The 10,406-nt window shown below is 40.7% G+C and overlaps 1 protein-coding gene across 10 annotated transcripts in view; it reads right to left on the bottom strand.

Annotated features, from left to right (window-relative positions):
- Positions 1–10,327, bottom strand: part of Hesx1 (HESX homeobox 1) — a 30,377-nt gene extending 20,050 nt beyond the window's left edge. For 6 of the 10 annotated variants that reach the window (XR_002024981.2, XM_010612716.2, XM_019205817.2 and 3 more), the window contains exons 1-3: positions 10,041–10,327; positions 9,169–9,210; positions 8,484–8,634 (exon numbers count right to left, since the gene is read on the bottom strand). The gene's annotated coding sequence lies outside the window, so the exon portion shown is untranslated. Of the gene's footprint in view, positions 1–1,194; positions 1,407–2,978; positions 3,046–8,483; positions 8,635–9,168; positions 9,211–10,040 lie in introns of those variants that run through there. The other 4 variants (XM_033757043.1, XM_019205818.2, XM_010612721.2 and 1 more) reach the window with 4 other exon arrangements.
- Between the last annotated feature and the right edge of the window lie 79 nt (positions 10,328–10,406).

Here is a 10,406-nt window from a genome sequence, read left to right as displayed (position 1 = left end):
TGTGAGGCAGGCAGCAGAACCACTGAGCTAAATCCCAGGCCCTTGTTAATGTTATTGATGATATTACACATCTCTTTCTGAGATAGCTTCAGGAAGATATATCTTGTTTTGGTTTATTTTTGGTACCGGCGATTGAACTCCAGTCCTTGCGCTTGTGAGGCAGGCAGCGGAAGCACTGAGCTAAATCCCCAGCCCCAGGCAGATATGTTTTAAGAGATCAGAGATAAGCAATGTAATTTAAGGTCAATCAAGGCTGTGTGTGTGTGTGTGTGTGTGTGTGTGTGTGTGTGTGATTTTGTGTGTGTTGAGGGAAAGAAAAAGGAAGTTAACCTAATTTCTATACTTTTAGCTTAGAAGACCAGATACATGAGGGCAACATGAAGAAGAGAATATAGACAGAGGAAAGTTTATCATTTGCAAATTATATCCTTTTTGTTTTCTTTCTTCTTGAGATGAGGTCTTACTGTGTTGCCCAGGTTGGTCTTAAACTTCTAGGCCCAAGTGATCCTCTTGCCTCAGACTCCCAAGTAGCTGGTACTACAGCTACATTGCCACCACACCTAGCTATAAATTGCATATTTTATTATATAAACAAATGAGCAAGTATTTATCAAAATGAATTACTTCAGAAAGTGGCAACAATAAGTGTTTGAACTGAGGGGGAGTATTTCAGGAGGGATAACTGGCAGTATGTCATTTACTATAATAATTTTTTGGGGGGTTACTGGAGATTGAACTCAGAACCTTGCGCTTGCAAGGTGGGCACAGTGCCACTGAGCTAAATCCCCGTAGTAATTTTTAAAATTTAAACATTCACCCTAGTTTGTGATCACATCTTATATAACTGATTATAGCTAAGTACCGATTTTCATTTTAATTTTGATATTTGCTATTTAATTGTGAAACAATCTGGAACTCACAGAAAAGCTGCAAATATAATATCAAAAATATTTCCCTTTCCCACCATTTCAGACTAGTTGCTAATATGATGCTTTACCACTCCTGAATAGTTTACTGTGTTTTTCTTGCAAGCAAGGAGTTTTTCCTACATAATTACAATTAAATCAAAGGCAGGAAATTAACACGAATATGTCAGTACTACCAAATTATTAAACTCCATTCACATTTCACCACTTGTCATTCACAAATTATATCCTTTACAGCAATAAAATCCAGTCTAGAATGATGTATTACCATTATTATATCTCTGTAGTTTCTTTTAATCAGCAATCAAACCTCAGCATTTGCTTGGTCTTCATTCTCTCCATACTTTTGAAGATTACAGTCACTTTGTAGAATTTCCTTCCTTTCCACTCATCTGATGTTTCCTAATGATTTGGTGTAGGCTGAAGATCTTCGGTAAAAATGCCACAGAAGTGATGCTGTGTGTGTGTTTTTGTTATTTCCTATCAGGAAGCACATCATTTTGTTTTGTTTTGTTTTTTGGTACCAGGGATAGGAAGCACATCATTTTGATGTGTAACACTACTGACAGTGTTTAACCGAGCATTTAAGATGGTGTCAGCCAGGCACAATGGCACACATCTGTAATCCTAGCACTCTGGAGCGGTAAAATGGGATGATTGCAGGTTCAAGCCCAGCCTAGGCAATTTAACAATTTAGTGGGACCCTGTCTCAAAGGGGGGCAGGGCAGGTTTGTTGTTCAGTGGGGGAAAAAAAAAGATGGTGTCTGCCAGGTTTCTCCAATATAAAATTAGTCTTTTCCTCTTTATACTATAGTATTTTGTAGTGGAGATACTTTAAGCTTATATGAATATTCTTTACCAAATTTTCTATTTGTTCATTTATTTATATCAGCATGGACTCATATTTTCCTACTTTATTCAATGAGTTATAATGTTGTTATTTATTGTAATGTTCAAATTTCCCTTAGATTTTGCCAAAGGGAAGACCTTCTTTAATTTGACTTTTATGTCTTCTGCAACATTGTTTTTGGCACTTTATACTTTCTGTCATTACAAGATGCGCAGGCATATATCTTATTGTGTTCTTGCTTCAAGCAGTAGAATCAGCCATTTATTGAAGGAGACCTGGATCTTTTTAGTGGAGAAAGGTGTTTGGAAGCCAAGATTTGGGCTGCATGTGTGTTCACTGTTTCTGGGTTATCTCTGCTCCCAGCTCAACCCAGCGGAAGTGGTAAGAAACACATGTACATGTTACAGATACACATTGATATCTGTACTTAATCCTATGTATTCATTTGCATGGATGCCTCTAGCTTCAATCCAGCACCATAGGATTCACTTTAACCCTCTTCCTTTCCATATCTGTAATTCACTCAGTGAGAAATCTGGCAATTATTATCCTCAAAATATTTATTTGATCTGTCCTATTTAGATAAACTTCCACTGCCACCCCATCCCCAACCTCAAGAGATGCCTCCCTCTCTCCCTCGAGTTCTGACACCTCATCCTGGGCTTCCCTACAGCCTGGAAGCCATTCTTACCCTAACTGAGCATCAGTACTCCTTGCTAGCGCTGGGTGCTGTCCCATGCACAAAAGTCCCTCCTACTGTTTAGATGCCGACATCCCAGAACAGCCACTTAGTAGATGCTCTCTTCACTTCTCTGTGAGGTGCATGGCTGAGGCCCTGCACAGGCTGCTGTCCTTTGTGGGTTCTCCCCTTGTACACTGGGTTTTGAAATCCTGTGCCAGGCTCCCACCCCAACAAAAGCCCTGATATCACGCACGGCCTCTAAACTGCCCTCGCATGCAGAAGTCCTCCTTACCCCATATTAGTGCCAACATCTTGCCCCAGGCTGCCTCACCACCAACATATACCCCTCTTTCCTTCTCATGCTCTAACACCCTATACCACTGCTCCATGGCTTCCTCACCCTGGCTGGACTCTATTCTGGCCCCCATGGCTACTTGTCTTACAGAGGCTCTTACTTTTCCTGGCCCCATCTAATGGTTTTAGGACTGAATTAGTTAGGAAGAGAAGAAAAACTACATACCTAATTTTAGAGTAAGTCATTTTCTTCTGCCAGGTGTGGTGGAGCATGCCTGTAATTCCAGCACTTGGAGGCTAAGGCAGGAGGACACTGCAAATTTGAGGCCAACCTGGGCTACTAGTGAATTCAGAGACAGCCTGAACTACATAGCCAGACCCTGTCTTAAAAAAAAACCCAAACAAACAACAAACAAAAACAAAATGAAACAAAACAAAAAAAGAAATTATTTTCTTAATGGCTGAAGATGTAGCTTAGTGGTAGAGTACTTAAAGGCCTGGCTTCAATCCCCAGTACCACAAGAAAAAAAATATATCATTGTCTTCTCTTTTTAAGATATTACTTTTGGTCTTTTTATTGACTGTGATTTGGCTACATTATTGATGAAAATTTTCCTTTAATTCAATAAATCTCAGAAACTACCAAGTTTACTGAAGACAATGTAATTTTTTTGTAATTTATGCAACATTACTAATTAATTCCCCAATACTTGTTTCAAAGTACTACCTCTACACTGGGTGTTTTGACCAAAATAAGGGTAAAAGGCCAAGTCAGAACACCAGGCTGCAAGGCTCTGCATGACCGGACCCTTCTCCCTGCCCCAGCTCTTCTGCTGCCCAGTCTCTGTGCAGTTCCTCCTTCAGGCCAGTCCATTCTGCCTTAGTGCTTTGGGCCTCACAGTCCCTTACTGACATGTTTCCTCAGATGCACCGAGGCTCACTCCTTTGACGCCTTCAAATTTTTGTTCACAGGTCACATTTTCAATGCAGCCCTCCTTGAAAAGCCTATTTAAAAGTGTAACTAAGGGCCAGGGATTTAGCTCAGTGGTGCCGCCACCTCCCTCACAAGCTTAAGGACCCAAGTTCAATTCCCCAATATGCCCCTGGCAAAGTGTAACTGGGCTGGGGACTTAGCTCAGTGGCACTGCATCTACTTGGCAAATGCAAGGTCCTGAGTTTGATCTCCAGTACTAGGAAAAAAAAAGTTTAACAGTCTCCCATCCCATTTTTCTGCTGTTTTCCCTAACACTTATCCCCTCCTAATAAATCATTTCTTTTCTCTTTTTTTTGGGTACAGGGATCGAACTCGGGAAGTTGCACTTGCAAGGCAGGTGGTGGAACCACTGAGCCAAGTCTCTGGCCTTATTAATCATTCTAATACTACTTTTATTTATTTTTTACTTTCCCCCCACCATAACTACAAAACTACACAAGGACAGAGATTTTTAATGTTTGGCTCATTATTTAATATTTATTAAACGAAGACAGTCATTACCTGAGGTAATTAGAATCCCTAAAGTAAATTATTAGTGCCATCTAGTGTTCTTGGAGGGATGTGCTAATTTACCCTGAGACTTACTTATATTAGCCATGATATAAATACTAATGGTTTAATCACTTCTCAGTTATTCTGCTTTTTTACTGTCTTCTGTGGTTCTGTAAAAATTAGAACGCCTGCAAAAAAAAAAATGTCTGGGCCGGGGATTTAGCTCAGTGGCAATACACCTGCCTTACAAGCGTGAGGTCTGGAGTTAGATCTGTGGTACTGAAAAAAAAATTAAAATGCAAATGCAATCATAGTACATACTGACTTCTCAAATAGCAATCTCTTTGGGTTGCTTGTTTCTTTCCAGAATTGCTATGGTGGCAGAAATACACACAGGTCACTGATATTTTAACGTGGGGGAACCTCCATACTTCTCTGCCCTATGCAAACCAAAAAACTAATACCACCATCATCACCACAACCCCAAATTGACATAGTAATAGTCATTGCTGTTTGGTAACTGTTGGTATGATTTTTCTCTAGAAAATCAAAATAGTGTGCATTTGCCATGGTTTGAATGTCCCTACCAAGAGTAATGTTGAAATTTAATCACTATTTTGATGTTTAAAACATAAACTGACTACATTATGTGGAGGAGATCTTTGGTAAGAAAGGCTGAAGGGTGAGGCCTGAATTCAATGAGACAATGGCTTTGTAAGAAGAGAAACCTGAGTTAGGACATTCTCATTGTGAGCACTGTGCCATTTTGGACCCCGAGCAGAGCTGCTACCAGCAAGAATGACATCTCTGTGATGGCCTATGTGTAGATGTCCCCCCAAAGCCTTGTGTGCTCATCATAGTTGGGACTTTTTGGAGGTGGCTGGATCTAGAGTGTGTGATGCTGGGATTAAGGGAGTGATAACTGTATTTGTCCACTGATTGGTTTAGCATAGTTCTGTGGATAATGGAAAGGCCTACCCTGGCTGTGGGTGACACCAACCAACAGGCTTGTAGGCTGGATGGGATAAAAGGAAAAAGGAGGCCCAATGCTGCTGCTTCTTGCCTGTTATTCCATGACTGTTTCTCCTTGACCATGGCCCCTGCCATACCATCCTGCCTTGGAGCCAGCTGACTATGAACTGAAAACGTCACACACTTTTGTTAAAATGAACCTTTCTTACTTTAACTTGTAGGTTTTGGGTATTTTATCCAGCAATGAGAAAAGTAACTAAGACACTATAAGTGGCTGCCTGATCTTAAATTTCCCAGCCTTCAGAGTCATGAGCCAAATAAGCTTTTATTCCTTCCCTATTATTCAGTCTATGGTACTGAGGTTGTAAGAACAACAACAACAACAACAACAACAAAAAACCAGATTAAAACAGCTTATTTATTGATTTTAAGTTCTGGTTTTGGCCACAGAAGCTCCTAAATCAAAATGATAAAACTTCAGCAAAGGTAACAGTAATACTGTTTAAAGTAGTATCAGAATACTCTAAGGAGCTTGATCCCCCCGCCCCGCACCCTCTCTGGTAGTATTGGGGATTGAACCTAAAGCCTTAAACTGAGCTACATTCCAGATCTTTTAAAAAAAATTTTTTTTTTTTTTGGTTTTTTGAGACAGGGTCTCACTATGTAGTTCATACTGCTCTGGAACTCACTGTGTAGCCCAGGCTGGTCTCGAACTTACAGTGATCCTCTTGCCTCAGCCTGCCGAATGCTGGGATTTAGGTGTGCGCCACCACGCCTGGCTCTCTTTTTTTTTAAATTTTGAGACAGGGTTTTGCTAAATTTCTTAGGATGATCTTGCATTCTCTATCCTCCTGCCTCAGCCTCCTGAGTAACTAAGGTTACAGGCATACTCCACTGCACCTGGCTAATTAGCTAGTTTTTGTTGAATGCTTATTTTCCTAAACGCTACTCTAAGGCTCATTAATCATTTTAATCTGGTAATGTAGGTCCTTCATATTAAGGCTCACTTCTCAGGTGACACAATGAAATCAAGTAACCATTAAAATAACAAAAGCACAATTATTCTCCTAGAAGTAAGATTACTATTCTTTTTACAGCTATGAAAGAAAAAATTACCAAATTTGACTTACAATGGCCTAAGAAAGAACCAATTAGTGCTTGCAGCCCTCTCACCTTTTTTTTCAACCCATTCCTCAAAACTTTTTGTTCCACCTTCCAGTTGCCCAGAGTTTCCCACTGGTTCTTTTTTTTTTTTTTTGGGTACCAGGGCTCAAACTCGGGTCCTTGCGCTTACAAGTCAGGCCACCAAACCACTGAGCTAAATCCCCAGCCGACCCCACTGGTTCTAATGTTTTAAAATAGAAGGAATAAAGCTGGGTGTGGTGGCACATGTAAGTTCCCTATCAATTAATATACCTATTTCCTGAAGTTGGTTCACCTCAGCTTGGATGTTGAAAATAACAGAATTATCTGATAATAAATGTGGCTCATTAACAAATGATCTATTAAATAACATTTAGAAGTATTCACATTTTCTTTTTTTTTTGTACTGGGGACTGAACTCAGGACTTCACATTTACCAGGCAAGAGCACTATTCCACTAAGCTAAGTACCTGGCCCACATTATATTTTTTAAAGGAGCATGAATTCCCTAGGATTTCAGACTGATAGTGTTTCTGAGGATATTTGTGAGAAGATGGCTTCTTGGTTATTCTTGCTATCCTCTGCTGGAATCTAGGATTCCTTTTTTGGGGTTTTTTTTTTTTTTTTTTTGGTTTTTTTTTGAGACAGGGTCTCATTATATAGTTGAGACTGACCTGGAACTCACTATGTAGCTCAGGCTGGTCTTGAACTCACAGTGATCCTCCTGCCTCAGCCTCCTGAGTACTGGGATTACAGGTGTGCGCCACCACACCCAGCTAGGATTCCTTTTTAAAAAATTATTATTACTTTATTTTTGGTGCTGGGGATCGAACTCGGGGCCCTGCACTTGTGAGGCAGGAGGCAGCACCACTGAGCTAAATCCCCAGACCCTAGGATTCCTTTTTCATATTTAAAAATTTTTTGTACCAGAGATTGAATTCAGGACCTTGAATTTGTGAGGCAGTTGTGGCACCACTGGGCTAAATCCCTAGCCCCAGAATTCCTTTTTCAACTATGCACTTGTGTGTGTGTGTGTGTGTGTGTGTGTGTGTGTGTGTGTGGTGCTGGGAAATGAACCCAGGGCTTTATGCATGCTAGGCAAACACTCTATCGTTGACTTATAACCCCAGGGTTTTTTTGGTCCTGGGATCGAACCCAGGGCCTTGCACTTGCGAGGCAGGAAGCGGCACCACTGAGCTAAATCCCTGGCCCTGACCACTTTTTTTTTTTTAGACAACTCTCTGTAGTTTAGGGTATCCTTGAGCTCATTATATAGCCCAGGCTGGCCTTGATCTCTAGGCAATCCTTCTGCCTCAGCTTCCCAAGGGCTGGGATTATAGGTGTTAGCCACCATGCCTTTCTTAAATGTTGACTTTTAAAATTTTCTAAAATATAAGCTTATCTGAGAAAGAGAAATGGTCATTCTCTAACTTGGACAGAGTTTTCAACATGTAGTTTGAGGATTACCTGCCTCAGACTCATCCCAGATCCTCCTCTCACCTATTACAGCAGGATTTTCTAGCTGGACTCAGGAATCTGTTTTCTAACAACCTCCCCATATGATTTTTATATGTGCATAAATGTGAAACTACTGACCTAGGGGGATAATTTTTAAAAGTAAAGCACCAGCATCATTTAGGTTGTTGGAGTCTTTCCTATTACAGACCACAGGCCAGAACTTCAAAGAGAATCATGTAAAACTCTAATAATAAGAGGACCAAATATAATGTTAGGAGACTAACAATTGACGAGTTTATTTACAAGATTATGTGTCCTTCTATTGTAAATTACTTGTGTGAATCATCTCAATGAATTATACATGTGAAACATCTCAAGTTATTTAATCCTGACTTGCCTTCCATAAAATTAACCAGCTGCCCAGTTTTTACTAAGCTTCCCCCACATAATTTCTAGTAACCCCAGAGGTATTCTCTGAACAAGCCTCATTTCCTGTACAAAAGGAAATGGGCTTAAAATGAACTGAGTTTGGTCAAATGAACAAAATTTAGGTGATTAAATTTAAACTGGTTATCAAAGGAAACTATAGCTTTCGAGACATTTTAAAACAGGAAATACAATTGTATTTTTGGATTCAGATGTGCTACCATTGCGCCATGAGGCCTCACTTACAATCACAGTTTTGGGTGAGTAGGTTGTGTACAGTGGTCTTAAGCCTGAGGGTCCAAATAGAAGATGCTTTAAGAGTCTTTCTTGCTGGCCAGGGGTTTGGCTCAGTGGTTCCACTGTCTGCCTTGCAAGCACAAGGGCAGGAGTTAGATCCCTGGTACAAAAAGAAGAAAAGAAAAGTCTTTCTTGCTGTATAATTTGACTAAATCACCTCTCTATCCAACTGACCGTTAACCTTTTTTAAAAACTAGCTGATCCTTTGCTAGAATTCCATGTGCTACAGAAACACAACTTAGTTATACATAACATACCAAGAAAGAAACTATTGAAGGGAGGGCAGGGACAAGGAGAAAAAATGAGAACCAAGGCCTGTCATGTAGATGTACAAGATCCTAGCAATGAATGTAACTGTACTGTATCCCTAAAATGTACCAATAAACTCAATTTTTTAAAAAAAGAAACTATTTAACCTGATAACACCACACCCAAATAATTCAGATACCAAAGAGAATTTTTCATTGGAATTATTTGGTTTGGCCACATTAATTGGGTAACTCCCCTTCAGTTACACCACAAAATTACTCTTATATTTTGTTTTCAGTTGTCATTTACTCCTGATTCTTGTATAAATTGTTGCTACTTTTCGTCTCTTAAAAATCTAAATCATAGGTCAATCAATGTTACTTACCTTGAAAGTCTTCCTTCTTCAGAACAGGTTGCATTGCTTTTGCTAGCAGAAGAAAAAAGAGATATAAAGGATAAAAAACCCATTAGACATCTGGGAACAATGTAAGAACTGATCCAAACTTCCTTTTTCAAAAACTAAAGATCATAACAATAAAGATAATTCTGCAAAACAAGTCTACCTGGCAAAGCTTTTAAAACATAATTTTATTTTTCTTGCAGGAGATGAGAAAATCTTGTATTTTAGTGTAAAGCATGTAACTTCCATTCCTGTTACCGTATTTGGATTCGTTCCACAGTAACTGGAGGTGTTCCAGCGTATCTGAGAATCTTCACTCAACATCTCCTACTTTGTGAACGAAAATGGAATGGATTGGTGGGATTAAGGGCTAGATTCTGGGAAAACACTGGTTATTTTGCCATTTTCTCAGTGTACAGATGAAAGCTTCTCATAGCTCTACAGAGAAAGACAAGGAAGGGAAGATGTGAAGTTGGGGAAGATGGATCAGGAACAGGAGGAAAGAAGAGTTCTAGCCTTCAGTGTGTCAAATCCACACTTCTGTGAGCTTCACTTTACAGGGGTTGAAGAAGCTATTTAGTCTTCTCTAGAAAATTTTAGTGGAACAGAAATGCTAGTCATTTGTCAACATAATTAACCAATGTATTCAGATTTTTAAAAATATTTTCCTTTATGATACACAAGAAATACAGTAGTCGGTACCTCAGCCTGTCAGGCTTCAAGGTCAGGTTGAAAACTAAGGAATTGGTAGCGAAGTCTAGTGCTTTTAACTCGGGATACTGATACCCAAGTGTCCAGAAAAATAATTTCGAGTCTACTGCCCGCTAATTTACCAGAAAGCCCTGTCAGTGACACACCGTGGGGTTTCTCGGACGTGGGAGCAAGCCAGCACCACTTCGCTGGGGCGTTAAGAGAGCGGGACAGGCAGGGCTGGGAAGGTTATAATTTGAGGAGACCAAGGTGCCAGCAGTAGGGTATTCCCAAGGTCGCTGAGGAAACGCGCCGCGGAAGAAAAGCCGCTCCGAATTCCCCCGTGGGGTCCTCACCGGGCCCCGGTACCCGCGCCGGCGAGCTGTGACGGAGGGGGTCATGGTCCGCAGGACTCAGCCCAGAGCGCGCGCACAGAGACTCCCAGCGCGCCCGAAGAACCTCCCGCTCAGCCCCGCAGCGCTGAAGGGCGTCCCCGGGAGCCAATGGGCACCGGGAGGCGGGACAGGGCGTTC

This window comes from Fukomys damarensis, unplaced genomic scaffold (assembly GCF_012274545.1).
Source record: "Fukomys damarensis isolate Sample0158 unplaced genomic scaffold, DMR_v1.0_HiC HiC_scaffold_28, whole genome shotgun sequence".
Lineage (NCBI taxonomy): Eukaryota > Metazoa > Chordata > Mammalia > Rodentia > Bathyergidae > Fukomys > Fukomys damarensis.
Note: the sequence above shows the minus strand (reverse complement) of the source record. Positions and strands in the feature narration are given on the sequence as shown.